At 51.7% G+C, this 15,343-nt stretch overlaps 1 protein-coding gene across 1 annotated transcript in view; it reads right to left on the bottom strand.

Annotated features, from left to right (window-relative positions):
• Positions 1-15,343, bottom strand: part of LOC147729276 (catalase) — a 316,196-nt gene that overhangs the window by 160,396 nt on the left and 140,457 nt on the right. The window lies entirely within an intron of this gene.

The raw sequence follows: 15,343 nt of genomic DNA, 5'->3' as shown, positions 1-15,343 counted from the left end.
CCTGCTAATCAGACCCCCAGCCTGCTGTTCTCTCTCTAAATTTGTAATGCATGTGCTATAGGTACATACCACAATTGGAAATGGACTCCTTGTCAGCCCCTGTACCATGCACTATAGGTGCTCAGGGCATAGGTGCCACCAAGGCCAACCAGGGGCTGAAGCATAGCTTTTGCCACCCCTGGCTGGTTCTTAAATTGACACAACTGGCTGATCACTCAGCTGGGGCAAGTGGGTGTAATCACCCCTTGCTTAGATATAGTATACCTATATCTAAACCTATATCTGAACGCCCTATCTCACTCCTTCCATTCCCGGCCAAAGTCATCGAGAAAGCTGTCAACATCCAGCTCGCCGCATTCCTCGAAACCAACAAATCCCTCGACTCCTCACAGTCCGGCTTCCGAGCCAAGCACAGCACCGAAACCGCCCTCATCGCAGCAACAGACGACATTCGAACTCTACTGGACAATGGAGACACAGTCGCCCTCATCCTCCTCGACCTCTCCGCAGCCTTCGACACAGTCTGCCATAGCACCCTTCTACAGCGCCTCAAAAACATCGGAATCGGAGGAGCTACGCGGGCATCCAAGATGGTCGCGTGAGCAGAGAGCTCCCGAGACCCGCGCCGTCCTTCTTTATCTATCCTTCACTTATCCTGGTCATTTTGACGGGCTTTTGCAGCGCCATCCTCGCTGATGCTACTGATCCTTCTCTGGTCAAAATCGGACCCTGGGGACCATTTTTCTGAACTTTGCAACTTTCTGGCCTGCCCGCGGGCGCGACCGGGGACTCGGCTGCCCACTTTGGCCGACCTGTAATTGAACAACAACGGCTGCCTGGCATCTGGCCCGCCGGAGGTGTATTGCTTTCACTTTCCGTTTCCTTTTCTTTGTTCCTGTCTCCTCCTACTCTGCCTTGCCTGCGGCCCTCTCAGCCTGCACTATCCTCCGTTGGACTGGCAAGGAGGCTGCGGCGCCTCTGTCTCAGCAGCGCATCGGAGTTTTGAGTCTTTTCTACCTTCTCGTCACTTCCCCTGGCTATCTGGCCGACACTGAATGCGAGATGGCGACGAAAGTGGAGGCCGAAAAACGCCGGAAGGCGGCAACCCGGGGGGGATCGATCCAGTCAAACATGATCGAACGCTACACCCAGCCGAGGGGCTCCCCCGGGACCGTATGTATGGGTGCTGAAGGACTTCAAACGGACACATCGTCTACTTCGGAAGTGTCGCTCCAAGACCTAATGGCTGCCATTACTGGACTCAAGGCCGACATGAGTCAACAATTTGAAGCCGTGGTGACCAAAATAGACACGGTGGCGGTGGATGTGACTCTGATTCGGGCCGATCTGGCCAAAACAAATGAGCGGGTGAAGGCACTGGATCTTAAAACGTCGAGCCTGGTGAACGACATGGCTGAGGCGCAATCCGAAATTGGCAATCTACGTGCATCGCACGACTTACTGCTTAAGCGGATGGAGGACTATGACAACAGGGCCAGGCGGAACAACATACGCCTTGTCGGAGTGCCGGAAGGTGATGGTGCTGTAGCCACCGACCTCTTGGTCGAGGAACTCATAGTCGCCCAACTGGCTCCGGCGGGACTTAGTAAGTTCTTTGCCGTGGAGCGCGCCTATCGTTTTCCTGGAGGTCAAGTGAAGCCGGGGAACCCACCGAGGCCTATCATCGCCAGGCTTTTTCATTACCGGGACAGGGATGCTATCCTCCAGGCCGCCCGTAAACATGGTCCCCTGAAGTATGACAATAACTCTGTCTCCATATATCCCGATTTCACTCCTCAAGTGCAGCGGCAAAGATCAGGTTTCCTTGGAGTGAAGCGTCGTCTAAGGGACCGGGGACTGAAATATGCCATGCTGTTTCCGGCCCGGCTCCGGATCGAATATCGGGAGCGTGCCTATTTCTTTGATCAACCTGAACGTGTAGCCGACTGGCTGGACTCGTTGCCGGCAGAAGACTTTGGGAGCGGAGGCCCTGGTGGTGCGGAAGGTGGTGCAGCGGCCCAGGAGTAACAGATGCCCTAGAGGTTCCGATTGAGACTATGAAATGTACTATGTACATTGACTTATTCCCTAATGACTCTGCCCGTGGCGGTGCGGTAACGGGTGATTTCTCCCTTCCTCCTCGGGGGGTTCTTTGTGTAGAAGTATGGGGCGACAGGCACACTGCAGTTGGGGGTGGCTTTTTAGTCAGCAGGGGTGCAGGGAGGGGGGTGTTGTAACGGGTTTGGGTCTTGGGGTTGGTGTTTGGGGACTGGGTTCTGTTTTGTTTAATTTGTTTTGTTCTTTGTTACATGGTATTTCACATCTTGCAATGACTTTTCATAGTGGGTTCTGCTGGGGGGTGGGTGTGGAATGTTTTTGTATCAATGGGGGGGGGTGAAATGCGGATTCTTTCTTGGAACGTAAATGGTTTGGGTGACAGGATTAAGCGGGGCATTGTACTGCAATTCTTGAGGCGCCACGCCCCTGATGTTGTGTTTCTTCAGGAGACCCACTTGATTGGCAATGCTTGCAAGGCCTTAGACCGCCGGGGTTATCGACTGGTTGCACATGCGGGTTTCACCTCGGGTTCCCGGGGTGTGGGTATTATGGTAAGGTCTTCCCTTGCTCTTGCTATCGACGATGTTATCCTTGATGAGCGTGGGCGGTATGCTGCTGTCTCGGGGAGGTGGGAGGGTAAGCAGGTCGTGTTTGTTGTTGTCTATATCCCCCCGGGGCTGCAGGCTACCACTTATGCTGATTTAGGCAGGACTCTCCTTGGGCTGCCAGACGGCTTGTTGGTCCTGGGCGGGGACTTCAATTCTGTCATGTCCGGTGACTGCGACAGGCTACCCCCTAGAGCATTGCCACAGTCCCAGATGTGGCTCAGTGAAATGGCTGACACTTTTGGTTTAGTTGATGTCTGGCGCTCACTACATCCCACACTCCACCAATACACTTTTCACTCTGGTGCGCACGGCAGCCTCTCCCGCATCGACTATTTTCTTATGTTAGCCTCCACTTTGTCCACTGTTCGTGAGATTCGACATCTCCCCCGGGGTATCTCGGACCACTCCCCCCTGCTAATTACGATTTCTGTGGGCGGTCTTCCTGGTAACAGAGTTCCCCCGATCCCTCCTTGGCACTTTCGAAATCCTCGGCTCCGCTCAGACTTGATTAAGGCAATAGATTGCTATTTTTCTGAGAATATGGGCTCAGTCACTTCCCCCACTGTTCTCTGGGAGGCCTTTAAGACGGTTATTCGGGGTTCCGCCCTGTCACTCATTGCCACCGAGCGTAGGGTCAAGAGGGAGGCTGTTGTGGCCCTTGAAACTGAAATCACTGCGCTTGAAAGTGAGCTGGGTGGGAATGACACGCCTGCACTGTTGCATGAATTGGAATTAAAGCAAGCTGACTATAAAGCCTGTGTCACGGATGCTGCTAAATTGATGCGGTCTAATCAACTTGGTCGACTGTATGATGTGGGTGACAAGGCTAGCAAGCTTCTTGCGTGGTTGGATAAGACTGAGCATGCGAGTCGTGTTGTTCCCTCCATTGTTCGTGATTCTGGTGTGACTGTCTCCGATCCGGGTGAGATTGTTAAGTGCTTTGTTGACCACTTCCGTACGGTTTATACGCCTGTTAGTGATCGAGATGAGGCCGACTCTAGGCTACTCCTCCGTGACATTGCTCTGCCTACTGTGTCTGATGCGGACTGCCTCGCTCTGGAGGCCCCCTTTACTGTCGACGAGATTGCCCTTGCAATTCGTTCCCTTCGCTCGGGTAAGGCAATGGGCCCTAATGGACTCCCCATTGAACTCTACAAGCTCTGCCCCGACAAGATGGCCGCCCACCTGCGTCGCATGTTCCTCGAGGCGGTTGAGGCTGGTTGCCTCCCCCTTGAGCAGCGCCTCGCTACCATAGTGGTCATTTATAAGGATGGCAAACCTCGTGACCGTTGTGCCTCGTACCGCCCCATCTCCCTCCTTAATGCGGAACCCAAAATCCTCGCTAAGGTGCTGGCCAATCGGATGCTTGCTGTGATTTGTGACCTGATCCACCCGGATCAATCCGGCTTCATCCCCCACAGAAACACTGCTCTTAATTTGCGTAGGCTCCACTGTGTCCTCGCGAGAGCTCCTATTCTCGCCGAGCCAGCAGTAGTCGCTTCCCTTGATGCCACGATGGCATTTGACACTATTGAATGGCCCTACCTCTGGGCAGCCCTCGCTAAATTTGGCTTTGGCCCCAATTTCATCGCTTGGGTCAAGCTTCTCTATGAACAGCCGCTAGCCCAGGTCGCGGTGAATGGTCGGTGCTCGGACCCCTTCCCCTTGGGCCGTGGCACACGTCAAGGCTGTCCTCTTTCTCCGCTTTTGTTCGCATTGGCACTCGAACCTCTGGCCGCGTGGCTCCGGTGGGAACCCTCGATCAAAGGGATCCGATGGTCCCCTGACCTTGAGGATCGTGTCTCCTTGTACGCGGACGACATCCTCCTCTATCTCACTTCCCCTCAGAAGTCGCTCAATGTTCTTTTCGACGTCCTCACGTCCTTCGGTAAAAACTCGGGACTTGTCATTAATTGGACCAAGTCCTGTGTCTACGCCATAGCTGGTACTCTGCCGCCTCTCCCCCGCAGATTCCCCATCCTGGTAGCGACGGACGGTTTTAAGTATCTTGGGGTCCATGTATCCATGATTTCCTCGGTCCGCTATGAGCGGAACTTGTACGCCCCACTCCGCAGACTGAAGCAGGACGTTCGGCGTTGGCGCGGTCTGCCTTTATCTCCATTGGGCCGGGCGGCGCTCTTTAAAATGATGTCGCTCCCTCGATTCCTCTATGCCCTGCAAAATTTCTTCGACCCTGTTCCAGCTCGCTATTTCCATGAAGTCGAGAGTTTACAGCGGCAACTTATCTGGGACGGCCGTGCCCGCATTGCCTTGTCCAAGCTCACGCTCTCCTGGTACGACGGAGGTATTGCGCTGCCGGACATTAGACGATACTACTGGGCCTCACACCTGAGTGCCATTAACCATGCGGCATACGCTCCGGAGCCCGCTCCTGCCTTTGCTTTGGATAAATTGCTGTTGCCCGGTGGCAACTTTAATAGGGCGCTGTACTCTAAGGCCCCCTTCCGACTCCTTACGGGCCCAACGAAATGTGCGGTGCGAGCATGGCGAGACGCTACGGTGGCCACGGGCTGGGGTGGTAGACTGACACGTATGACGCCACTGTATGATTCGGAACGTCTGGGCAACCTGTGGAAGACGAAAGGGTTTGAGAAATGGGACATGATTGGGATTAGCACGGTGGGGGACCTGTGGACACGTGGCGCGGTTAAGTCCTTTGAATCGCTGAAGCTAGAATACCGGCTCGATGATAGGGAGCACTTCCGGTATATGCAGGTGAGGCATGCCTTGTCATCTGTCTTCCCCCCCGGTACGGACGTTCCGCAGTCCTCCCCCTTGGAGGATCGAGTTCTAGATGGCCACGTCCCAGACAGTACCATCTCCTTAATTTACAAGAAGCTCATTAATAACAGAACTGACCAGCTCGAGAAGCTCCGGGCTGCCTGGACGGCCGACGGACTCGAATTGGACGACGAGGACTGGCAGACCGCCGTGTCCTCCCCTAAGGAGGTGGCTATTCCTGCACGACTTCGCTTTGACCAATTGAAAATCCTTCATCGCGTGTATCTTACTGGAATGCGTCTGGTGCGAATGGGTTTGGTTTCGGATGGTCGATGCAAGCGTGGGTGTGGGATGGATGGTACCTTTCTTCACGTTCTCCGGGAATGTCCGATGATTGTAGCGTACTGGTCTAGGGTGCATGATGTGATGAGTCGTGTCACGGGGGTCCCATTGTTTCCGGAGGCGCGTCGTTGTCTCTTGAATGTATGGGAACCGTCTGACTGCACTGCTGCCCAGACACTTTGGGTCACCCTTGGCACTATGATCGCGAAGAGGGATATTGCGCAGCTTTGGGGCTCCCCTAGACCGCCAGTGTTGAGTGCCTGGAAAGAGAACATGGACTGGTCCATGTTCCGAGAGAAGACGGTATATGAGGCCCGGGAGCGTCCGGGGAAGTGGTCCAGGGTTTGGGCTCCCTGGAATGCTTATCGTGGAGACATCTGTTCTCCCCCACTTGACTACGAGGTCCCTCTCCCCTCCTCTCCGTGATTTACGTTCCTTTCCTATTCTCACCATATGCTTTTCTTGCGCGCGCCACCCCCCCCTCGCCGTCGTCGTTTCTCCTACATTCATTCCCCCCCCCCACCTCCAGCAACCCTTGCCACAATGATACCATGTGTTTGTTTGTTAGTGTTCACTTCGACAAAAACATAAAATTAAACCTTTCTTATCCTATTTGTATGATGTTACGCTCTTGCCGATAATGTTGATGTGAGAGATTGCTCCAGCAACGTGCTGCCTTGTATTGCACTTTTCGCTCAGCCTGTTTTTTGTCATAGATAGCGGCCGGCCCTGCGGGGTTGTAGGCAGACGCTGTGTACTGTGCATTTGTAAATAAAGGTTTTAAAAAAAAAAAAATACATCGGAATCCAAGGAAAAGCACTGGAATGGATCACCTCGTTCCTCTCCGGAAGAACCCAGAGAGTCCGCCTTCCACCATTCAAGTCAGAGGCCACTGAAGTCATCTGCGGCGTACCTCAAGGGTCCTCACTCAGTGCCACCCTCTTCAACGTTTACATGAGCCCCCTTGCGGCCATCGCACGCCAACATAACCTCAACATCATCTCCTACGCCGACGACAGTCAACTGATCCTATCACTCACCAGAGACCCTAACACGGCCAAAACCAACCTACACGAAGGAATGAAAGAAGTAGCCGAATGGATGAAGCACAGCCGTCTGAAACTGAACTCAGACAAAACAGAAGTCCTCATCTTAGGTACCTCCCCCTCTGCCTTGGACGACTCTTGGTGGCCAGAGGCCCTTGGAAAAGCACCCATCCCGACAGACCACGCACGGAACCTGGGCGTCATCCTGGATTCCTCACTCTCGATGAACAGACAAGTCAACGCCGTTTCTTCATCTTGCTTCAACATTCTTCGCATGCTCAAAAAAACATTTCGCTGGATCCCTACCGAAACTAGAAAAACAGTCACCCACGCTCTGGTCACGAGCCGACTGGACTACGGAAACACCCTCTACGCCGGCACCACCGCAAAACTCCAGAAAAAACTACAACGCATCCAGAACGCCTCAGCCAGGCTCATACTAGACATCCCGCGTAAAGAACACATCTCTGATCACCTGAAAAACCTCCACTGGCTCCCCGTCAATAAGAGAATCACTTTCCGGCTCCTAACCCACGCACACAAAGCACTCTACGACATCGGACCCGAATGCCTCAACACACGACTATCCTTCTACACCCCCTCCCGCCAGCTACGATCCACCAACCAAGCCCTTGCCACTGTACCTCGCATCAACAAAACCACCATGGGAGGTAGATCCTTCTCCTACCTAGCAGCTAAAACTTGGAACTCACTTCCCACTCACCTTCGCCTTACTCAGAACCACCTAGCATTCAGAAAGCAACTCAAAACGTGGATATTCGACAAGTAACTCCCCACCCTTCTACAAGCGCCTTGAGACCCTCTGGGTATGTAGCGCGCTATATAAATCTTTGACTTGACTTGAGTCACTCCTATGGAAGGCCTCATCAATCCTGGAGGCAGAGTGCGTGGTTTTATGCGAGATGGAGCTCTGGCATGAGCTGAGCCTGTCTGCAGCTGTCGGGAACAACTCCCTAAGCTGATCCGGGATAATGCCATAACATATACTCTTAAGCGCCTTATAATCCTCGAGGTTATTTATTTATTTTTATTTATTTTTAAAGTTTTATATAGCGCGGACAAGATCTTTGCAGATATCAGAGCGCTTTACACAGAAGGGGTAAATGAGGGAACAGTCAAACAGGTAGTTCAAAAGAGTAAACAGTACAGTCATGTACATCAATAATACAATTAATACAGATAAGCAAACGGGGTCAAATAAAAGATATATATATATAGCTATATGGAAATATGAGGTGGTAATCGGTGCGATACACAAATAGAAGCACACAGTAAGTTACATGGAGGTGACACTAATGAGCGGTCAACATCATCAAAATATAGGAAGTAGCAGATGGTGCATTCCAGGGATAAAAGTGAAATGGGTGCAGCCTACAATAAAGAAAAAAGGTATATATGTAATTATATAAGATAAAATATGAGGTAGTAATCGGTGCAATACAACAATAGAAAGTGAAATGAAGAGGAAAAGATAAGTATGTAAATATATAAAATATGAGGTAGTGATCGGTGCAATACATCAATAGAAGGTGAAATGGGTGCAACTTATAACAATTGTACAGTATACAAGTAGAGGTATAATGCTAATGATAAGCTGGAACCAGGTACAGGCGCAAACAATGAGCTAAATGAGTCAAAATGTGACTAAAGAGCAGCCAGAAATAGACGAGCTAATGATCGATGCATTAAAATCAAGTAGAGGTATAATACTGCAATAAAAGGCAGACATTCGCTAGTTGAAAAATAGTCTAAAGAGGCCAGTTTTTAGAGTGTGGTCAAATCGTGAAAAAGACTAGCTCATGATGGCCGACAAAGAGAGAGACCAGTCTAATATGGCAGCCAAATTGTAGTGATTGTTGAGTTCAGTTTCCATTTCTACTCTGGGTAGGTCGAGTTAGTCCATCTTCCGTGTTGCTTAAAGGGGAGGATAGAGTTCAGCTTCTATGCTGCTAGATGGTGAGGAGAGAGAGAGAGGCTTATCTCTGACTTGCTGATCCCTGCCCTCGTTGGTATGTAGCCTCATGGTCATCTTGTGGGCAGGGAGGCGATTTATTGCTCCAGTTTATGGCCCCAGCCATATTAGACAATGGAGAGTGTAACCATCGCAAAGCCCGCGGAAAATAAAAAGCACACAGATATCAGTTTGAAATTCCGGGCATAGGGTAAAAGCCGGCATGTTTGTTTAAAGTAGCATTTTTCCGGACAGCAAGAGAGAAACCGACAGGAGTAATTTAAGGAGAAAGATTTGCGTGCAGTTACCTTCCAAGTCGTTCCTGCCGCTGCTCAAGTAGTTTTGCGTGCAGTATGCAGAGTGAGAAATCGGCATGATTATTTAGCGTGGTAGCTATTGTGCAGTTACCTTCCGAGTCTTTACTGACGCTGCTGCCCAGATCCGGCACCTCCAAAGTTGCGTAGTGTTTGCCCAGTACACACAGACAGACAGGGTACACCGGGGCTTCTCCCAATGCCAGTTGCTCCGTTCTCGCCGATCCACTGGGCGGGGAGAGAGGGGGGGAAGCCTCCCGCCTGAACTCTGCCCAGAACACACAGAACAGGGCGAACCGGGGCCGCTCCAGCTGCCCAATTACCCAGATCTTGTTGATCCACTGGGAGGGGGGTGGGGGGGAAGCCTCTCGTCGGAACGCTGCCTCAGACAGGGCACCCCGGAGCTGTTTAATTGCCCGTTGCTCCCTTCTCGTTGCTCCACAGTCTCCACAGCAACCCGTCGGAAAACGCTGCCCAACGCACACAAACACAGCCGTTCTGGGTGCCGAGTGCACCGATCTCGTTGATCCACCCGCTCCGGGTCTGTAAACACCCACTCCCGTCCGCTTGTTACTCTCCCCGGCAGCTTCAGTGACACTGATCACTTGCCGGCGGTGATTGCAGGCAAGCAGGGCACCTCCACACTCAAGGGGGCACTGGGATGCAGTCGTCTGTCCGGAGCCTCCTAGGCGTCCTCATCATCGTTCCGGTCTCGGTACCGGTGCAAGCGTGGATATCTTCAGGCGGGTCGGGTACAGGCGAAGCTGATCTTCAGTCGGGTCGGGTACAAGCGGTGCACTTCAGGCGAGTCAGATACTCAACTCGGCTCAATTCCAGCCGTCCTGCGTTTCGTCGAGGCTGCAGGGGTCCCAGTCGTCACTGCTGCAGGTCCGTGTTTTACGGCGATATTCCAGTTACTCTTAAACCAGTTACTTTAGATCAATCCAGTTACTTGTTACGGTCCGGTTGCTCGTTTTTCTCGCCGATGGTGGTGCGTGCTATCAGGGATAATTCCATGAAAGGGATCCCCAGCACTAGGAGCTCCGGACCGGAGCTCCTATCAGGCGGCCATCTTGAGACTTTGGTTCTCAAGGGATCTTTGAGCTACTTTGGTTTGGCTTTATCAAAACATGTCGTGTAAGGTGTCATACGTATTGGAATACTACCCCCTCGCCAGTTGTGGCGACGGGGGTAGCATTCCACCCTTCTAGAGGGATAAGACATGTTACTTTACTGAAACGCGGTTGATTTAAAATGAGCCTCAGATCCACAAAATGGATGCCTCTGCCACAGACACGGGTCTGGCCTCCTGCTGCTGACCGAAACTCAGCAAATGGTGGCCTGGACAAAGGGTTTCCTGTCGCAGGGCGGTGTCAAACCACCCCAGACAGGAGATAGTGGATTGTAGCAGTGAGGTTTCAAAGAAACCAGACACTGCCTGGGGAGCACAAGGCTGCCCCTTGCATAATCCGGCCAAACCGGTTCTGGGGCATCCCAGCCCCAGTCCCAGCGTGGCCTGGATCAAAGGAAAGGGGTGTAACCACCCCCTTCCTGGGTCCAACCCATAGGAGGAGACCTAGCAGGATGTGCAGCCCACCAGATTCGAATAAGAGTGGGAGCAGTGCCTATGCAACTCAGATCATCCTGAAGAAACATAAGAAACGAATTCTGGACCCTTCGACATTCTACTCAACATAGAAGACTGAAGAATCTCCCTTGTGGTCAAGGAGTGACCACCGTGTGCATACAGGCACCATCCAGCCCTCGACCCTTGCTTTGTTGCAGTTCCCGCCGGAACTCGAGCGAGAGAACGACGAGATCAAGCTTGCCTGCCTTCTCCCAGCCCGATCCACAGTCCCTGCAGAGCTGAGACCCATGGAGGCGACCGGAAGCGTGGGGCACGCCATCTTGAAAAGGCCACGAGACTCTGACCGTGCAGCCCACGAGTGACCCTCGAAGCTGTACACCGGGGTTTGAGAAGCCCCCACCCCTAGCTACACTTGCACCAAAGCTACCCCCTACACACTCGACGAGTGCTGCGTGGGGCCCTTCTGCTTGTGTTGGCTCGACGCGTTGGCTCGGTCACTTGCCAGCTGGCTTGTGGCCCTTGTGCCGACGAAAACTTGAATACAACTTGCTTTTCTGGTTGCTCCAGATCTGCACCAGCTCCTGTGAAAAGGAGCCCCCACTCTGACCCTCCTGGTTCGAGTGAGAAGCAATCTCCCGGTTCCGCGTGGATTGCTTTTGCCAAGTGCTGTTTGCTGCAATCTTGAAGCAGACGGTGCTGACGGCGAGAGCCTGCGTGGGACAGATCGTGACCTGCTCCTCGACGTCGCAGATGCCCCAGAGCCCACGTGACAGCGGAGAGAAGCCTCTCGACAACCATCTGATTGCGCCCGACATTGCCTGGTTCCGTCCTGGTTCCACCCTGGTCACTGCTGAGTGACCCAGACTCTGTCCCCTCTGCTTTCAGATACATCTCGACTTCGATCCGCCCTTGGATCACACCGGACACTTCTGCTTCCCATCGCCTGCAGCTTCTTCAGCTCCAAGCACCAAGAGCCTGCGTGTCAAAACCCGACGCCACTTCGACCCTGTGCACCCACTTCCTGTGGGTGAGGTAACATTGCAACGCCGGTGTTCCTACACTGGTCCACACCTCTAGGGTCTGTGTCTTAAGTTTTGTTCCTCTAGGTTCAGCGGAAGTATCGTTAAACTCACTTCGTGTAACTTTTACGCACCATTGACATTACATTGGTGCAAGCCGCACTTTCCGTGCTGCACCCGAATTCCGTGGGCTACTCCCTACTTCAGCATTGCTAGTCCTGACTGCTCCCAGTGATTCTCTAGGCCCTAGGCCTAACCACTGTTCGATTGGTATCTCTTATACCACTTTCTTAATATATGGTTTGAGTGGCCACCCGCCCTCATCCATAATTGTGCAACTTTGTATGTTATACTGTGCTTTTGATTTAACACTTGTGCCCCTTTCCTCATAAAGAGTACTGGGGATAAATTTAGAAATAAACACATATTTTTATAATATATACTTGTGTGGTGTCCTTTCATTTGATTACAGGATTGTATGTGGTAAAACAGCTTGCTTAACGCGACCTCTTAAGTTAAGCCTTTAAGGCTGCTTAGTCCATGCTACCACTAGGATAGCTTGTCTAACAAGGTTGACTTACAACCAGACATCTTTGGGGTTTGTTTAGACTGATACCAAGTGGTTTCAGAATTGGAAACACTACATATCAGGCCAACTTCTCACAGTGATGCACTCAGAGACATAATCCATATTTGGGTTAGGCAGAGAACCGTATTTAAGTGCCCCCCACCCCGTGTCACATCCCAAGGATTGCCTGGTACTTATGGAAGCATGTGATTTAATCTTGACATGGACTGTGTATATGCATGATTCTGCTGCGCTTCGAGATGCCCTGAGGTACTTTGCAATCTAATAGCGGGCCACGCTTGTATTTGTTGTATGGCTGTCCATCCGAGCTAGGGGCCACGCGCATGAGTTTAATTCCCTACAAACGACCTGAAAGTAGTCATAATACCTCAGTGTGAAACAAATAAGCAGCAGACATCGCGCTAATTCATTACCTAACGTTAAAACGTACCATTCTACAATCAATACGGCATGGTGTCCCTGTTTAACATCAGCAAGCGTGTGCTTTTTATCAGGGCGAAATGCAGCATGAAAATAGGCTGTATGGGCTCCTTGCAATAAGGGTGAACTGCTCGGCTTTCTTCATAGTAAGAACACACACACAACCAATCCATGCCAAATCACCACAGTAACCAGGTTAAACTCTACAGTCACAGCTGTTCCCACACTCTCAAACATTCTGTGATTCTGAAAGTCGGCGCTCAGCGTGCACCACTATGATATACGATCTTGAACAGTTATAAATGTATCACCGTAACATGATTAAACCCTAAGGTTTACACACTCAAAAATTCAGACCATATCCATGTTTACCAGCGCTAGCATTCTGTGTTTTTAAAGAGGACCTGGTCAATACTGCTGGGGATTGAACCCTTGTCTGCTAGGAACATGCCACATCAAAGGCTGACGACAGTGCCTCTGAGCTATCGCTTCTGCTAAGAAAATCAGTTGGCATATGAACACATTCTTTCAACTGCAATTCCGAAAGTCGGCGCGCACCAATATTCACTTAGGGAAATCACGGGTCCTGCAGCGCTCTAGCCCCGGTTTTTCATGTGCAAATCACTTTTTTTCAGGTGTGGTGGCTACTAACGGACTGAAATAACAGTTCATTAACAGTGTGTAAAGCGCTGAAAAACAAAGGTCCATGAATGGTGTTCTGCTTTTTTAAATACATTTGGAAACGTTACATAAAAAAACTATGATATTTAATAATAAAAATCAGCGAAATAAATACAAGTTACCTGCTTGCAGGTCAGTCTCTGCTTCTTGCTTGGAGAACAAAGGCCCGCAACCAATCACAAAGACTGTGGGCAGGAAGCGCAGAGCAGACAGACCTGCAATCAGAGTGGTGTGAATGGCGCCCCCAGGTGGAGGGAAGGAACCATTTTGTAAAGCGCCTAAAGAATTGTCTGTTTGGCGGTAGATTGGAAGTACTGTCGTAAACTTAGTGCTAGCCAGGAGTACATTTTCATCTCTTGACACATCTCAAGGGAATCTTCCTTTCTTTTGCTGAAAGGTATACAAGTAATTGGGGGAAAGGAAACATCTCCAGCTCCGCAGACACAAACCACGTCATTCCTCGTTTTTTGACGGAACATGGCATCCAGGTACTTAAAAAAATAAAACTGTACTTAAGGAAGGGAGGGAGACATGAAATGCCAACGCATAAATATTTCTTTTTCTGCACGAAGAGGAGGGGTGGGGGTATGGCTGCGAGACGACAAATGTAACTTTACGTGTTTGAGTTTTCAAGCACAGGAATACACGTTATATTGTACGACTCAGTTTAACTGTTGGCCCTTTCTCTTTCTCCTTTTAGTTCTAAGATTAGCCACAATTCCAAGATCATGATTATGTCTCCATGTGTGGTTCACATTATTCTCATAACTGGAGCATTCAACTGGCTCCGTATTTTGAGGAATCGGATCTTTTATCTAGTTTTCGGCCACCGGCACGGTGCATGCTGGGATTGTAGTTTGCTGGTACTATTGCAAGTCTTCCATGTTCTACCCCTGGTCTTTAATTAAACGAGGGTGCGGATTTGCAATAAAACACACAGGGCGGCCGGAGTGCAACTCAGGACTGCACAGAGAAAGCTCGCGGTGCACAAGCACTGAGGGACGGCAGATGGGCGCCGTGAACAAGCACCGCGCCGGACAGAGCGCACACAGGCAGAGGCAGCCAAAAACGTACCTGGAATGGCAGCAAAAGCACTGGGGGAGGGCAGTTGAGCGCCGTGAACGAGCGGCACATCGTCACCCAACGACCCCTCTCCGGAGCGCGAAAGGAGAGCTGCGGGCGGAGGGAGGGAACCCGGACAGAGGAGAGCTGCGGGCGGAGGGAGGGGGGGGGGGGGGAGCCGGACAGAGGAGAGCTGCGGGTGGAGGGAGGGGGGGGGGGGGGGAGAGAGCCGGACAGAGGAGAGCTGCGGAGGTAGGGGGCGGGGGGGGGGAGCGGGACAGAGGAGAGCTGCGGAGGGAGTGGAACGGAGGAGAGCTGCGGAGGGAGGGGGCGGGGGAGACCGACAGAGGAGAGCTGCGGAGGGACGGGGGGGGGGGGGGAGTGGGACAGAGGAGAGCTGCGGAGGTAGGGGGGGGAGTGGCACAGAGGAGAGCTGCGGAGGGAGGGGGGGGGAGTGGGACGGAGGAGAGCTGCGGAGGGAGGGGCGACGAGCAGAGGATAATAAAACAAGAAACGTTTAAAAGAAAAAACATGTGAAAGTGGCAGCGGGCTGCCTCATGTCCTCTCACGGCCAGACGAGACAAACAATGGCGGACACGAGCTTCGTTTTTTTTCGGATTTGGGGGTGTGTTCAGTGTGCAAAAGTAGGCGTGGCCAAAAAGTGGAAAGAAGAACACCTAACACCTCCAAATTCGAAAAGGACGGAGCCTATTTGGAGTGACGGCTCTCTCCTCCAATGGCTGGCCTCCGTTTAGGAAGCCAGCAAATGGGAGAGAGCCAAAATTAGAGGCGGGATAAAGAGCCCCTCTAAGAAACATAAGATCTCGCTACTTCCGGTTCTGCCTTTGGCAGAACGGATAGTACCTCGACCTAAAAAGGGATGGGAAAGGGAGCATTGCTTT

Source organism: Lissotriton vulgaris, chromosome 2_2, assembly GCF_964263255.1.
Source record: "Lissotriton vulgaris chromosome 2_2, aLisVul1.2, whole genome shotgun sequence".
NCBI classification, from domain to species: domain Eukaryota; kingdom Metazoa; phylum Chordata; class Amphibia; order Caudata; family Salamandridae; genus Lissotriton; species Lissotriton vulgaris.
Note: the sequence above shows the minus strand (reverse complement) of the source record. Positions and strands in the feature narration are given on the sequence as shown.